This window comes from Bos grunniens, chromosome X (genome assembly GCF_055505025.1).
Source record: "Bos grunniens cultivar Pamir isolate PY7600 chromosome X, Bosgru_T2T1.0, whole genome shotgun sequence".
Lineage (NCBI taxonomy): Eukaryota > Metazoa > Chordata > Mammalia > Artiodactyla > Bovidae > Bos > Bos grunniens.
In genome coordinates this window covers 35,668,923-35,684,295 of record NC_141194.1, presented here as the reverse complement: position 1 = coordinate 35,684,295, position 15,373 = coordinate 35,668,923, and the positions used below count along the sequence as shown (strand labels likewise).

At 38.8% G+C, this 15,373-nt stretch overlaps 1 long non-coding RNA gene across 22 annotated transcripts in view; it reads right to left on the bottom strand.

Annotated features, from left to right (window-relative positions):
* LOC147340119 (uncharacterized) overlaps positions 1-15,373 on the bottom strand; it is a 571,221-nt gene that overhangs the window by 439,448 nt on the left and 116,400 nt on the right. Inside the window, exons 5-6 of one of the 22 annotated variants that reach the window (XR_015158947.1) lie at positions 5,961-6,015; positions 1,597-1,611 (exon numbers count right to left, since the gene is read on the bottom strand). The exons of the other annotated variants lie outside the window; for them this stretch is intronic. This is a non-coding gene — a long non-coding RNA (uncharacterized LOC147340119). Of the gene's footprint in view, positions 1-1,596; positions 1,612-5,960; positions 6,016-15,373 lie in introns of those variants that run through there. 22 annotated transcript variants of the gene reach the window in all.

Here is a 15,373-nt window from a genome sequence, read left to right as displayed (position 1 = left end):
GACTCTTGAGAGTCCCTTGGACTGCAAGGAGATCCAACCAGTCCATTCTGAAGGAGCTCAGCCCTGGGATTTCTTTGGAAGGAATGATGCTAAAGCTGAAACTCCAGTACTTTGGCCACCTCATGTGAAGAGTAGACTCATTGGAAAAGACTCTGATGCTGGGAGGGATTGGGGGCAGGAGGAGAAGGGGATGACAGAGGATGAGATGGCTGGATGGCATCACTGACTCGATGGACGTGAGTCTCAGTGAGCTCTGGGAGTTGGTGATGGACAGGGAGGCCTGGCGTGCTGCGATTCATGGGGTCACAAAGAGTCGGACACGACTGAGCGACTGATCTGATCTGATCTGATACAGCCTTGACGTACTCCTTTTCCTATTTGGAAGCAGTCTGTTGTTCTATGTCCAGTTCTAATTGTTGCTTCCTGACCTGCATACAGATTTCTCAGGAGGCAAGTCAGGTGGTCTGGTATTCCCATCTCTTTCAGAATTTTCCACAGTTTATTGCGATCCACACAGTCAAAGGCTTTGGCATAGTCAATAAAGCAGAAATAGATGCTTTTCTGGAACTCTCTTGCTTTTTCGATGATCCAGCGGATGTTGGCAATTTGATCTCTGGTTCCTCTGCCTTTTCTAAATCCAGCTTGAACATGGAAGTTCACGGATCATGTATTGTCAAAGCCTGGCTTGGATAATTTTGAGCATCACTTTGCTAGCATGTGAGATGAGTGCAATTGTGTGGTAGTTTGAGCATTCTTTGGCATTGCCTTTCTTTGGGATTGGAATGAAACTGACCTTTTCCAGTCCTGTGGCCACTGCTGAGTTTTCCAAATTTGCTGGCATAATGAGTGCAGCAATTTCACAGCATCATCGTTTAGGATTCAAAATAGCTCACCTGGAATTCCATCACCTCCACTAGCTTTGTTTGTAATGATGCTTCCTAAGGCCCACTTGACTTCACATTCCAGGATGTCTCGCTCTAGTTGAGTTATACTATCCACAGGTTATTTAAAATCTTATACAAGAAAATGAGGAAGATACAAAAAAAATGGAAAGATATTCCATGCTCATGGATTGAAATAATTAATATCACTAAAATGTTCATACTACCCAAAGTAATCTATAAATTCCCCACAATCCCTATCAAAATTCTAATGGCATTATTCTGAGAACTAGAATAATTCTAACATTTGTATGGCATCACAAAAGATCCTGAATAGCCAAAGTAATCTTGAGAAAGAACAAAGCTGGATGTTATCACGCTCCTAATTTCAAACTTTAATACAAAGTGACAGCAATTAAAAAGTACAGTATTGGCATAAAAACAGACATAGAGATCAGTGGAACAGACTTCAGAACCCAGAAATAAGTTCACACATATGTGGACAATTAATTTATGACAAAGGAGACAAGAATATATAATGGAAAAAGGACAGCCTCTTTAATTATAAGTAGTGTTAGGAAAATTCCACAAAGAAGAATGAAACTAGACCACTACCTTACATCATACACAAAGAAATAACTTGAATGTAACATTTGAAACCATAAAATTTGGAGATGAAAACAGAGGCAGTGAACGCCGTGACGATGGTCTTAGCAATGTTTTTGTGGATCTGACTCCAAAGACAAGGGATATAAAAGCAAAAATAAAGAAGTGAGACTGTAAGTTAATATTCAAAATATATAAAGAACTAATACAACTCAACAACAAAAAGACAAATAACCTGAGTAAAAAATGGGCCGAGGATCTAAGTAGACATTTTTCCAAAAAAAGACATCCAAATGGCCAACAGACACGTGAAAAGATGCTCAACATCACTACTAGGGAAATGCAAATCAAAGCCACAATGAGATAGTACCTCATTCCTGTTAGACTGGTAATCATCAAAAAAAGACAAGAAATAACAAGTGTTGGAAAGGATGTGGAAAAAGGAACTCTAGTACGTTGTTGGTGGGAATGTAAATTAGTATAGCCATTGTGCAAAACAGTATGGAGAATCTTCAAAAAATTAAGACTAGCACTACCACTTGATCCAGCTATTTTACTTCTGGGTATGTACATGAAGAATAAGAAAATACTAATTCAAATAGATATAGATATATGCACCACTGCCCATGTTCATTGCAGTTTTATTTACAATAGCCAAGATTTGGAAACAGCCTAAATGTCCATCAATGTATGACTGGATAAAGAAGATGTGCTATATAGAGAGAGAATGGAATACTACTTGGCCATAAAAAAGAATGAAATCTTGCCATTTGTGACAACATGGATCGACATTATGGATATTGTGTTAAGTGACATAAGTCAAATGCAGAGAGATACCATATGATTCCATTCATATGTGGAATGTAAAAAAAAAGACAAGATAAATGAATTGTTTTTTTTGTGTGTTAAGTGATATAACTCACTTATAGATACAGAGAACAAACTCATAGATACAGGGAACAGAGTAGTTACTAGTAGGGGAGGGAGCTGAGAAGTGGCAAAATGGATAAAGGGCGTCAAATGTATGGTGATGGATGGGAATTAGACCTTTGGTGTCCATCATCTTAATAGAGTATACAGATGTCTAATTACAATGTATACCTGAAAATTACATAATTTAATATACTCATTTTACTTAAAAGAATTCTATATACATATACAGATGAACACACACACATGTTTTACATGTATTATCTAAAATGCTAGTTCCAACACTAACTCCGGTTCAGATATCAACGCACAGTTTCCTCAAGGAGGAAATTCAGACACAAGAGGCAGCTACTAAAAGTGCCTTTGTTCCCTGTTTTTCACTCAACAAACTAGACTTTGCAAAGTAACATATTAAATGCCAGAAATGGAATTTTGTTGGTGAAATCAGCACACTGTCTAGAATGATGTGTTTTCATAAACGGATTCGCATAGGTGAAATAAAAAGTAATTAAGGTTTATGGATTGGCTGAATCTAGGGTGGAAGATACTGTACACCTCTCCACAAAGAGTTTTGAAGAATCTAATGAGGTTGGTAGACTTTATGCTTTGGAATCGAGCCCAAGAACATTTCTCTTGCTACTCGTTTAAGAACATAAACTTGGCTGCATGTTAGATGTACTTGGAATGCTTTTTAAAAGCTGCAAATGCTCAAGCCACACCTCAGAACAATTAAATTAGAATCCTTGGGGGAGCAGTCTAGGCATTCAGGGTTTTTAAAGCATCCTAGGTGATTGCCATGTACACCCAAGTTTGAGAACCACAAGTCTGAGAGGATATACAGTGATGATTACTATAATGTTTATAGATCACAGCCTCTGTAATGGTTTTGGATCTGTCTAGGGTGACACTTTCATGCTAGGAGGTAGCTGAAGTACCTAGAGGAACAGAATTCTGGGCTTGATGGAACCTATATAATAGGCTGTATGAACTGTTTTATATCTGCTTGATACTGAAGGTTTGATTACTCTATGTCTGTTTATATGGCAGCATTTGTTCTAAGACTTAAGTTATCCTGATAGAAAAGTTTAAGAGGAAGCAATTATTCTTATCCAACTTTTGGGCAGCACTCTCTGTCAAAAATAAACTAAGGGTTGGGCAAAACCCAAATTGGTCTAAGTCAGATTGCAGTGGGTGCCGGGGATGTAATCTGTTACCTACCTAACCACAAGCTGTTTTGTTGCTATTCATATAGATAGTCACTATTTTAGGATACTAAATTCTGGACAAAGACTTAATTACCATATTCTTCAAAGGGTAGATACATTAGATAAATAATTTATCTCTAATCAGGAAAGCAATACTGTCCTAGGGTAGAGAAATATTTATTGGATATAGTCACCAACCACAGGAGGGCAAACATATCCCTATCTTTTTGCCTCTGTAACTGAACAAAATTTTGAACTTTATCTTTCATTTCAACTCAGTGGTAGAAAATTTTATCTTTCAAATTCAAGGTACATTCAATTAATTTCTTGTTTTCCCTTTCCTTCTATTTGTTCTGAAGTGATCTGTATTCCAGGGGGATTATAAAAAAGTTGGCATTTGGGATGGATGAATAGATGGATGGATAGATAGATAATGTATAACTTAATATTAGAACTAAGAACCCATGCTGGCTTTGGCTGAGATTTATAATCTTAATCAATTTTAATGACTGACATCTATCAACTACCTCTGTGGCTCAAATGCCTGTATTCTCAAATGCCCATTTTACTTCAAGCTAATATGTGCATTCGTTTTCCTGTCATTTTGAGGGTTCAAAGTCTCCAGGCCACTCTTACTTGTTTTTATATCCCTCTGAAGGGAAGATACCATCTCAGATGCTCTCTGATCTACTACATTGAGGGACATGCACTTCCACTTGCTACTCTAGATTTCAGATGGTGGAGTGGCTTTGTGACTTCTCCAGGGGCCTTTCACTAACCCCTCTTTATGTTTGGGTCCCATTAACTCTGTCTAGATTTCTCATATGGACCAAACCCTGATACATATCCCTGGAATATTTAATCCACAATTTAACTCCCTTGATCAGCTCTGACAAATGCATGGGTTCTTTATCTGCCCATAGGCAGGAAACTGTTCTCACATCCTCATACAGTCTTTTGAGTTAAATGCATATAGCATAAACTCTAGGTCTGCTTACTTCAAGGTTGAGTTTCCTGGCATTCGAAAATGTCAGGTTTTCACAACTTGTGGGTTCTATGAGTTTATAAAATCTACTCAGAAACTTACTCAACTTCTTCAATTCCCAGAGGAGCTAACCTTTTCCTGACTCTTGGAATACTGGCAACCCAACTGGGTGGCATGCTGAAAATTGTTAAAAATAACAGAAAAAAGAAAAACCTTGGCTGTTGTCAAAATATTGCCACCTGCCATACCTGTATGGAGAAGGCAATGGCACCCCACTCCAGAACTCTTGCCTGGAAAATCCCATGAACCGAGGAGCCTGGTAGGCTGCAGTCCATGGGGTCGCAAAGAGTCGGATACGACTGAGCGACTTCACTTTCACTTTTCACTTTCACTTTTCACTTTCCTGCATTGGAGAAGGAAATGGCAACCCACTCCAGTGTTATTGTCTGGAGAATCCCAGGGACGGGGGAGCCTGGTGGGCTGCCGTCTATAGGGTCGCACAGAGTCGGACACGACTGAAGCAACTTAGCAGCAGCAGCCATACCTGTAACAAAGACTTGTACCTTTGAATGACTGGGATAGAAATTGGTAACAATTTATCAGAATATCTGTATTAGCTTGTGTTTAAAGTGACTTCTAATAAGAAAACCAAAGCTCTGATATATTAAGTGATGTCTGAGATCACAGTGCTAATTAATAGCAACACTGGGAACAGAAATGTGCAGTGTTTTCCTGTTGCTGGAAGCTCTAAACTTGGACAGGAGAAACAGAAAGTGGTTTCTAGCTGTAAAAAATAAAAACAAAAAACAGATACTTCAATTAAATAGGAGACCAAAAGGAAACTCTCATGCCCTACAAGAACTATATAGTCTGACAGGTAGAAAGAAAAAGACATGCTTTTTCTTGACAAGGATTCAGCCAATGAAAAGCCCTGGATATTTGTTGACTGGCTCTCCCAACTTCCTTTCTCCTTCTATAAAAGCATCACCTTTCCTTGCCAGGTGGGCACTTGAACAAGGCTCACTACAGGTGCAGGCCTCAAATTGCAATTCTGTGCTGATCCTGAATAAATTCATCTTCACTGGAGAAAGATTTGGCAGTCTGTTTGCTTTAGGTCAATGCAGCTAGCTCAGTATCAATGATTCACAAACATGGCTTGCACTAGAATCAACCACAGAGCTTTGGCAAAATACATATGACTATTCTAGAGCAAGCATGCAGGTTTACCAGGCCTGGGTTAGGTTCTATGCCTCTGTATTTAAAAACAAACTCCACAGATAATTTCTATGCTTTGTAAAAGAAACAAAGCTGAAGAGCATGGGTAATACACATCTAATCAGCCTCAAATATTACCTTCCCCAGACATTCCTTCCAGGAGCTTTTTGCTGGTCTCGTCCAGATCCTAAAGCTACATGTAAAAGAATGAAATTAGAACACTCTCCAACACCATACACAAAAAGAAACTCAAAATGGATCAAGGACCTAAATGTAAAACCAGATACTCTAAAACTTCCAGAGGAAAACATAGGCAAAACACTCTTTGACATAAATTGCAGCAATATATTTTTGGATCCATTTCTTCGTGTAATGGAAATAAAAATAAACAAATGGAACCTAATTAAACTTAAAAGCTTTTGCACAGCAAAGGAAACCAAAACGAAAAGACAATCTACAGATTAGGAGAAAATATTTGTAAATGATGCTGCCAACAAGGGATTAATTTCTAAAATATGCAGACAACTCATACAGGTTAATATCAAAAAACAAACAAACCAATCAAAAAATAGGCAGAAGACCTAAACAGACATATCTCCAAATAAGACATACAGATAGCCAACAGGCACATCAAATGATGGTATATATTTCTGATTATTGGAGAAATACAGATGAAAACTACAATGAGGTATCACTTCATACCAGTCAGAATGGCCATCATTAAAAAGTCTACAAATAATAAATGCTGGAAAGGGTATGGAGAAAAGGGAATCCTCCTACAACTGTTGGTGGGAATGTAAATTGGCATAGCCTCTATGGAGAATAGTAGGGTGGTTTCTTAGAAAAGTAAAAACAGAGTTGCCATATGATCCTGCAATCCCACTCCCAGGCATATCTCCAGAGGAAACTAATTCAAAAAGATACAGATACTTTAATGTCTACAGCAGCACTATTTATTTATTACAATTTAAATTTATTTATTTTAGCAGCACTATTTATAATAGCCAAGACATGGAAGCAACCTAAATGTCCACTGTCAGATGAATGGATTAAGCAGATACACACACACACACACACACACACGCATACATAATGGAATATTACTCAGCCATAAAAATGAAATAATGCCACTTGCATCAACATGGATAAACCTAGAGATTATTATACCAAATGAAGTAAACCATACAAAGACAAATACCATATTATACGATGGTATATACGGTATATATACCACTTATACGTGGAATGTTAATAAATGATACAAATGAACTTTTTTCCAAAACAGAAGGAGACTCACAGATTTAGAAAACAAACTTATGGTTACCAAAGGGGATGTACGGGGTGAGGTGGGGGAAGGGGCAGGGAGATGCATTAGGAGTTCGGGATTAACATGTATATACTACCACACATAAAATAGGTAAACAAGGACCCACTGTATAACACAGAAAGTGAAAGTCACTTAGTTGTGTCCAACTCTTTGTGACCCCATAGACTGTATAGTCCAAGAAATTCTCTGGGTCAGCTGGAGTGGGTAGCCTATCCCCTCTCCAGCCAATCTTTCTGACCCAGGAATTGAACCAGGGTCTCCTGCATTGCAGGCAGATCTTTACTAACTGAGCTATCAAGGAAGCCCCATATAGCACAGAGAACTATACTTAAAATCTTGTAATAGCCTATAACGGAAAAGAATCTGAAAAAAAAATACATGTATGTGAATATTAATATATATAAATATATATACATATACCCAAATCACTTTGCTGTACACCCAAAATTAACACAACATAGTACATTAACTACACTTCAATTTTAAAAAAGAAAAAAGAAAGATCGAATGGGAGGCAACTTAGGTAGACACCAGGTCTGATGTAGGCATAGCTTGAGGCAGTGGTTTTAACACTGTTGTGTGCTTCAGGATCATCGAAGATGCCTGTTAAAAATGCACTTGGCAGGTGCCACTTCCAAGTTGACTGAATTGTTTTATGGACACTTGTAATGGGTAATTAATAAACGAGTATATGCTAGAATCTGATCTGAAGACTGCTTTTATTATAACCTGGAAGTGAGGCTTTGGGGGCTAGTCAACTCTCACTCATTTCAAATCTTTTGGCTGCTCTTGTTGTGTATCTATCAAAAAGAATCAATAGATGTGTATGACCAAGTTGGTCAGGTTTAGGTAAGCACTTATTTACCCAAGTGTTTATTTCCAGTACTTGAAACAGCCTTCCTTTGGAGGCAGCACACAGCCTGTTTTCTGGTCCTGGCTTTGGAATACAGTCTGGCAGTGAGTAGGAAGTGAGCCTTACTCGTCTGTTGGAGTTTTGGCAGGATAGCATGTAAAAACAATGCCCAAAGTATTTCTGAGCCTGCTCAGAGAAATACCAACACTTCCACATATATAAAATAAGCTGTGATGCATACTTACCAAGTGTTGAGTTTGAAGGCACTGAATTTGCTGATTGATAACTGCCTGTTTGGAGAACAGAACATACCTGCCAAGCACAATCTGCCACTCAATAATTTCCAGGGAACGCAGATGGCAGGAGTATTTGGACCTTTACAGCTCTGGTGACTGAGAGAATTTGTCTGTCGTTTAATTATTTTGCAGGTAAAACAGAGGACAGATGTAGCACACTAGGTCCATCCACAGGATGAGCCTGGGTATTGGCCCAAACCATCCTTCCTTGGCTCTTTGCATGAATCCCTGCGAACGTGGAGAAAAGATTCCAGAAATCTGTGTTGGTGAGGTCTGCAGCCTGCACTGCCAGACAAGGCTGCTGAGAACCACTAGGAGAAACCCCCTGTCAGGATAATTATTAGGGCAGGCTGCCCACCAATAGATTGACATCTAGCCAAAGGAAAACATGAGAGGATGGGCCCGGGTGGGGAATGGGAGGAACAGTCAGAGAAATAAAGCAGAAAAAGAACTGGAAGATGAAACTGCAAAATTAAAGGTGATCCTGGCAAGACAATAAGGAAATTCTACTTTGGCCAGGAACAGCCTACCTCCTGATTAACTTTGCTGTCTGCTCGAGATCCAGAGAAGCCTAAAGATAATGGAGAAGTCCTAACCACAAAAGAAGTGAAAGCTAAAAAGTGTGAAAAGGAAACAAAACAAAACAAAAAATACTTTCTAATGGAAAAAAATGTCATCCCCTTTGTGATAGGTTTTATTCACAGAAGTGACAGCGACGTAACTGTCTTGTTTACATACTTACCCCTCACTGCACTCTGCAACCCTTGAATGGAGGCAGCATGTGGTATTTATTGTGGACTTTCTGGGGCAAGGCATGTTTACAAATGGTAGGCGTTTGTTGAATGAATGAACACAGTGAAATGTTTCTGCTTAAGTGGAAGGGTGGAGGACAGCAGGAGATGAGATATGAATTCTATGGCGCATGTAATAACACTCATATTTTAGAAATTGCGTCCCTTTGTTCCCTTATTGTTTCTTTCCTCTGTCCCTTATCATTTATTTCCTTCCCTTTCCACATTTCTTTCTGTCCCTGCTCGTTAATTTCTTTCCTTCCCTTCCTTCCCTCCTTCTCTCCCTTCTGAAATTGAGGGAACTGAGGCTAAAAAGGGCTAGTTGACGTTTCCAATTTCCTCCATGAAGGTGACGATAGAGCTGGGGCAAAGATAATTCCTCTCATCACCCAAGCCAGGACTCTTGTCTCCACATCACACATGCTCCCTCTAGTTTAGATTTATGTACAATTGAAGAGAGTCAAGCTGTCACCATGACACTGAATGAAGCTCCTAATTACTCTCTCTGCATTGCTCTGAAATTATGACATCTACAGAAATTAGTGGCACTTCACTCTCTGCTGTATTTCAGGCATAGGAAATGCTTGGCTGTGATGGCCATTAAGAGGACAGACATGAGTGATAGGAAACAAATTTTGTTAATAAGTATGTGTCAAAAAGTACAATACGTGTAGATGATCTACACAATAAATGTTTTCAAAAATTGACTGCTCTGAATTTCAATTACTATCATGAGCTTTGTCACACTTCAGCCGTATCCTCACAACACCCAAATTAAATGAAAATGTGAAAAATCTGCCAGTTCATATTTGTTTGAGTATACCATTCCATAAATGTGCATGTTGTTTTTCTAGCTAAATCCATCTGTTATTTTGGTATTGTGTAGACATATCCACAATTCTAATTTTATTTTTGTATTGCCTCTGAATATTTCAGGGGGCAGAAGTCTTGAATTCTCTTAGCCTCTCAGTAACCTGGAACCAATAGTAACTTAGCCATAGTTTTACTCACTAATATTAAAACTAGTAATAGATACCCTTCAACTATTTCATGGAGGATTAAGAGAACACATTAAATGACATTCAATGCATAGAGGAAGTTTCCAAAGGACCAGCAAAAAACATCATTCATTCTGTTTTTTAAGGGGAGTGAAATGGTGATGGTTGCCGAGAGCATAGGAAGTACCTTGAGGAATCAACCAACTTTACTTGCCCTCATGCATATTTTTACTTTTGCCCAGAACTAATGAGCCCTGATTCTGCTCAGCAGAATCATTGCACCTGAAGTTCTACTGAGATTCTGCTCTAGCGTTGATTTTTTTTTCTCTTGCCTTTGCATCTTCTATTTAAATTTACTTTCTCATCTATGCTTTGCTTATTAGAAATTCTGCTTCAGGGGAACGGCTTTCATTTTTTATTTTTTACCTTTAGCAATGATTATTACTTGATGCAGTTTCATTTCAAGGATTGGAAGGGAAGAAGGCATGGACAGGTAGGGTTAATTTGGGGCCATTAGCTCATGAATCAGTTAAGTCCTTGGTGAGTAATAACCAAGAAAGCCATGACTAATAAACAAGAAACATAATACTGCTTTTGTTTGTGTGTATATGACATAGAATTATCTTAAGTTTTATTGGCTGTTTAAAAATATGAGAGAGACTTCCCTGGTGGTCCAGTGGTTAAAAATCTACCTTCCTATGCGGGGGATGTGGATTCGAGTCCTGGTCAGGGAAAGAAGATCACACATGGTGCAGGGAAGCTAAGCCTGTGTGCTGCAAACTACTGAGCCTGCGTGCCACAACTAGAGGGAAGCCTATGAGCTGCAATGAAGACCCAGTGCAGCCAAAAATAAATAAATAAATACATTAAAAAATTATAAATGAGGTTAACTTTTTCTAAGTACTGGAACTTTAGAATAAGTTTTATCAAAGAAAATATCTGCCCAATATCCTTCAATTTTCTCCCTCATCTGATAGGAAGTGCTACAACTGCTAACTGCCCCCCTCCCCCAAAAAAGAGAGAGAAAACAAAATGAGTATTATAGAAAAAGTAGGTAGTTGAAGACAATTTACTGACATCATCTGCCTTACAAATTGTTATTACCTGAAATAAAGAGAAGAAAGCAAAGCTGAATCTTGAGCACTGGAAGAGATAAAAATCCACAAACCACTGTGCAACATGGCAAAGTTGAATGAGACATTGGTGAGAGGGTGGATGGAATCAGCTTGTAAGGTTTTGTTGGGTTTTGCCAGGGTTGAACATAAAGTTGTCCCAAGGGAAGCTAATGTGCCATAAATCCCTGTATCTGATTGGATTTGGAAAATTACCCCTGAGCATACATGGAGGTTTCCTTTGACTAAACAGATTTTCTGCTGCTGCTGCTGCTGCTGCTGCTAAGTCGCTTCAGTCATGTCCGACTCTGTGCGACCCCAGAGACGGCAGCCCACCAGGCTCCGCGGTCCCTGGGATTCTCCAGGCAAGAACACTGGAGTGGGTTGCCATTACCTTCTCCAATGCATGGAAGTGGAAAGTGAAAGTGAAGTCACTCAGTCGTGTCCGACTCTTCACGACCCCATGGACTGCAGCCTACCAGGCTCCTCTGTCCATGGGATTTTCCAGGCAAAAGTACTGGAGTGGGGTGCCATTGCCTTCTCCGAAACAGATTTAGGGCTTGTTAATACATTTCAGGGGGAAGGCAATGGCACCCCACTCCAGTGTTCTTGCCTGGAGAATCCCAGGGACGGCGGAGCCTGGTGGGCTGCCGTCTCTGGGGTCGCATAGAGTCGGACACGACTGAAGCAACTTAGCAGCAGCAGCAGCAATACATTTCAGTTAAGCCTTTTCTAATGGACATCTGGGATTGCTTCAGAGATTGAACTATGATTCCATAGATGGAAATCAACTTCTCTTTGAATGGTATACTTATCAGATTTAAATGAACTTTAGGTTAAACATTCTTCCTCTCCCAAAGTCTAAGAACTGCTGAAAATGTTTTTTCTTGTTGTTGTTGTTTTTTCTTTATCCAAAATGAGTTTGCAGCTTTTCTTTTTTAAATTAATTTTTATTGGAGTATAGTTGATTTATCATGTTGTCCTACTTCCTGCTGTACAGCAAAGTGATATATATATATATATATATTTTTTTTATACACACACACACACACACATATAGATATATCTCCACTCTTTTTTAGATTCTATTCCCATATCAGTTGTTACAGAGAATTGAGTAGAGTTTCCTGTGCTACCTAGTAGTTTCTTACTAGTTTTCTATTTTAGATACAGCAGTGTGTGTATGTCACATGCATTGTATGTGTATTTAACACTTTATTAACTTGTGACTTTTTGGGTTTCCTATGATATGAAACAATAAAACTCATCTTAACTCAATAACTTCCTGTTTTTTTTTCTTTTTTGTTTTTTGTTTTTGGCTTTTATATAATCCTACAGTTTTAAATACTAAAGACTTTGAAGCAGCTTGTTAAACCCATAGACCATGGATTTAGATGGCTTTGATGCACACCCCATTCCTACTACTGACTGGAAAGGAACCATTAGGCCACCGTCTTTTTCAGTTTTCTTATTTGGTAAATTGGGAGAGGGAAGTAGTATGTGGACTCTTCATTGACAGAGTTGTGAGAATTTTATCATACGAATCTTCCTTGACTCAATGGAATAGGGGTTATGCTCCTATAAACCCATCAAAAGCGGAAAATATCTTAAGCAGAAAATGCATTGAATATGCCTTATCTACCAAACATCAGAGTTTACCCTAGCCTACCTTAAACATGCCCAGAACACTTATATTAGCCTATAGTTAGTCAAAATCATCTAACAGAAAGCCTATTTCATAAGAACATGCTACTAACTCATGTAATTTCTTGAATAATATACTGGAAGTAAAAAAGAAAATGGATGTATGGGTACAGAAAGATTATGAGTGCATTGGTGATTCACCTTCCTGATGGCATGGCTGACTGGGAGCTCTGGCTTGCTCCCACTGTCTGGCATCACAAGAAAGTATTGTTGGACACATTCCTAGTCTGAGAAATATATAAAAATTCAAATTTCAAAGTATAGTTTCTATCAAATGAGTATAGCTTTTGCACCATCATAAAGTCAAAAGATCCTAAGCTGAACCACCATAAACTGGGACTGTCTGTACTCCAGGTGTCAAGCTCATAGTAAGCAATAAAGGTCAACTATTATAATTATTATATAATTAGTATATAAAACTAATTTCTCTTCTCTCAGTGACTTGATCCTTATCATAAAATGCAAGTGGATATTTAGGACTGATGTCAGTGAGATGGCAGGATAGGAACTGTCAGACCTTGTTCCAACTGATTTACCAACAATATATAGTCCAGAAAGCCTTTATGAGAAATCCAGAGACCAGTGAAGATGACTGAGTACCCCAGGAAAGGGTAAAGCCAAGAATAGTCACATTGAAATGGGTAAGAAAAACTGTTGCATTTCACCCACGATAGCCATTCTCCAAAGCCAGCATGGCTTGGGGTGACTGGAAGAAAACACTGAATTCAATGCTTCTTTGGAGGGTAAGAGAAGAGTGGAACGTATGGCCAGTGTTCCAGCCATTCAAGGGGCTGCCCGAGGGACTGGCTTCTGTCTCCCTTGACTAGGAGTGCTGATGGGGAGTTAGCTTACTTTTGAAGCCTGGGCACTGGTGAGAAGAAAGTAGAGCTTATTGCAGGACCAAAACACCCAGGGATCCACAACAGACAATGGAGAGAATGTGACATTACAAGACCCTAAAAAACAAACCTGAAAATGTGTATAGTTGGGAAATTGCATGAACAAGCAGAAGAAAAGACACAATGTCAGAAAATGCTGAGGAGGGCCCTAGAATCGATAGCCAAGTTGACTGGTGAAGGTTTTCTATACAAAGCCAGTTCATAAAGACTAGAAAAGTTGATGTTTTTTTGTTTCCAAAACCCAAATTCCAGAAAAAAACAACCAGGCATTTGAAGACACAGGGAAACATGGCTCAACTAAAATAAATAAATAAAATAAGTAAATCAATCTCCAGAAACTGACCCCAAGGAAACAGACATATATGAATTAATCAACAAATAATTCAAAATAATTGTATTTTGGAAGCGCAATGAACTTCTGTCAGAAACAAAAACATAGAAAATAACATGTTGGTGAGGATGTGGAGAAATCAGAGCCCTTGTATACTGTTGGTTGGAATGTAAAATGGTGCAGCGGGTATGGAAAACAACATGGAGGTTCCTGAAAAAACTAGCAACAGAATTCTCATGTGATCCAGGAATCCCACTTCTAGGTATGCAGGCAAAATAATTAGGAACTAGTTCTTAAATAGATATCTGCACACTTATATTCATTATAGCATATTCTCAATAGCCAAGAGGTGGATATCCATGAGAGACAGAAAAATGTGTCATATATACACAATGAAACATTATTCTCCCTTAAAAATGTGAAGATTGGTCTTCTCAGGTGGCTCAGTAGTAAAGAATCTGCCCACTGATGCAGGGGACACGGGTTCATTCCTGATTCTGGAAGATCCCACATGCTGTGGAGCAACTAAGCCCATGTGCCACAACTACTAAGCCCAAGCTCTAGAGCCCAGGAGCCGCAACTACTGATGCCCATGCACTTTAGAGCCTGCGCTCCACAACAAGAGAAGCCAACGCAATGAGAAGTCTGCACACCACAACTAGAGAATAACCCCCACCCTCCAAAACTAGAGAAAGCCCACGTGTAGCAATGAAGATCCAGCAGTCAAACAAAAATAAGTACTTTTTTTTTTTAAGTGAAAATCCCATTCTACGCCACAATATTGATGAACCTTGTAGATACTATGCTAAGATAAATAAGCCAGTCACAAGAGGACAATTACTGCATGATTCTACTTACATGTGATATCCAAATTAGTTAAATCCTTAAAAAATAGAATCACAGTTGCCAGGAGCTAAGGGTATGGGGAAAAATGGAGTTGTCTTTCATTAAAATCAAGACAATGTGCCCCAAATGGAGTTGTTAATCATAAGCCCCATGTTACCAAACCAAGACTTAACTGAATTGCTGTTTCAGTTCTCCCAAAAAAGGAATCTTAAACCAGTCACTCATGAATCACCTAATTAGTACTTGTTAGATAATGTGCCTAATAGACCCCTGCTACTGTCTAAAGGAAAGTGACCTTGGAATAATTAGCCCACTTTTTTTTTCCTGGTCTAGTATAACTTCCTTGATCCCACTCTTTTCTGCCTAAAAAGTCTTCCATTCTGTACAGCTTCTC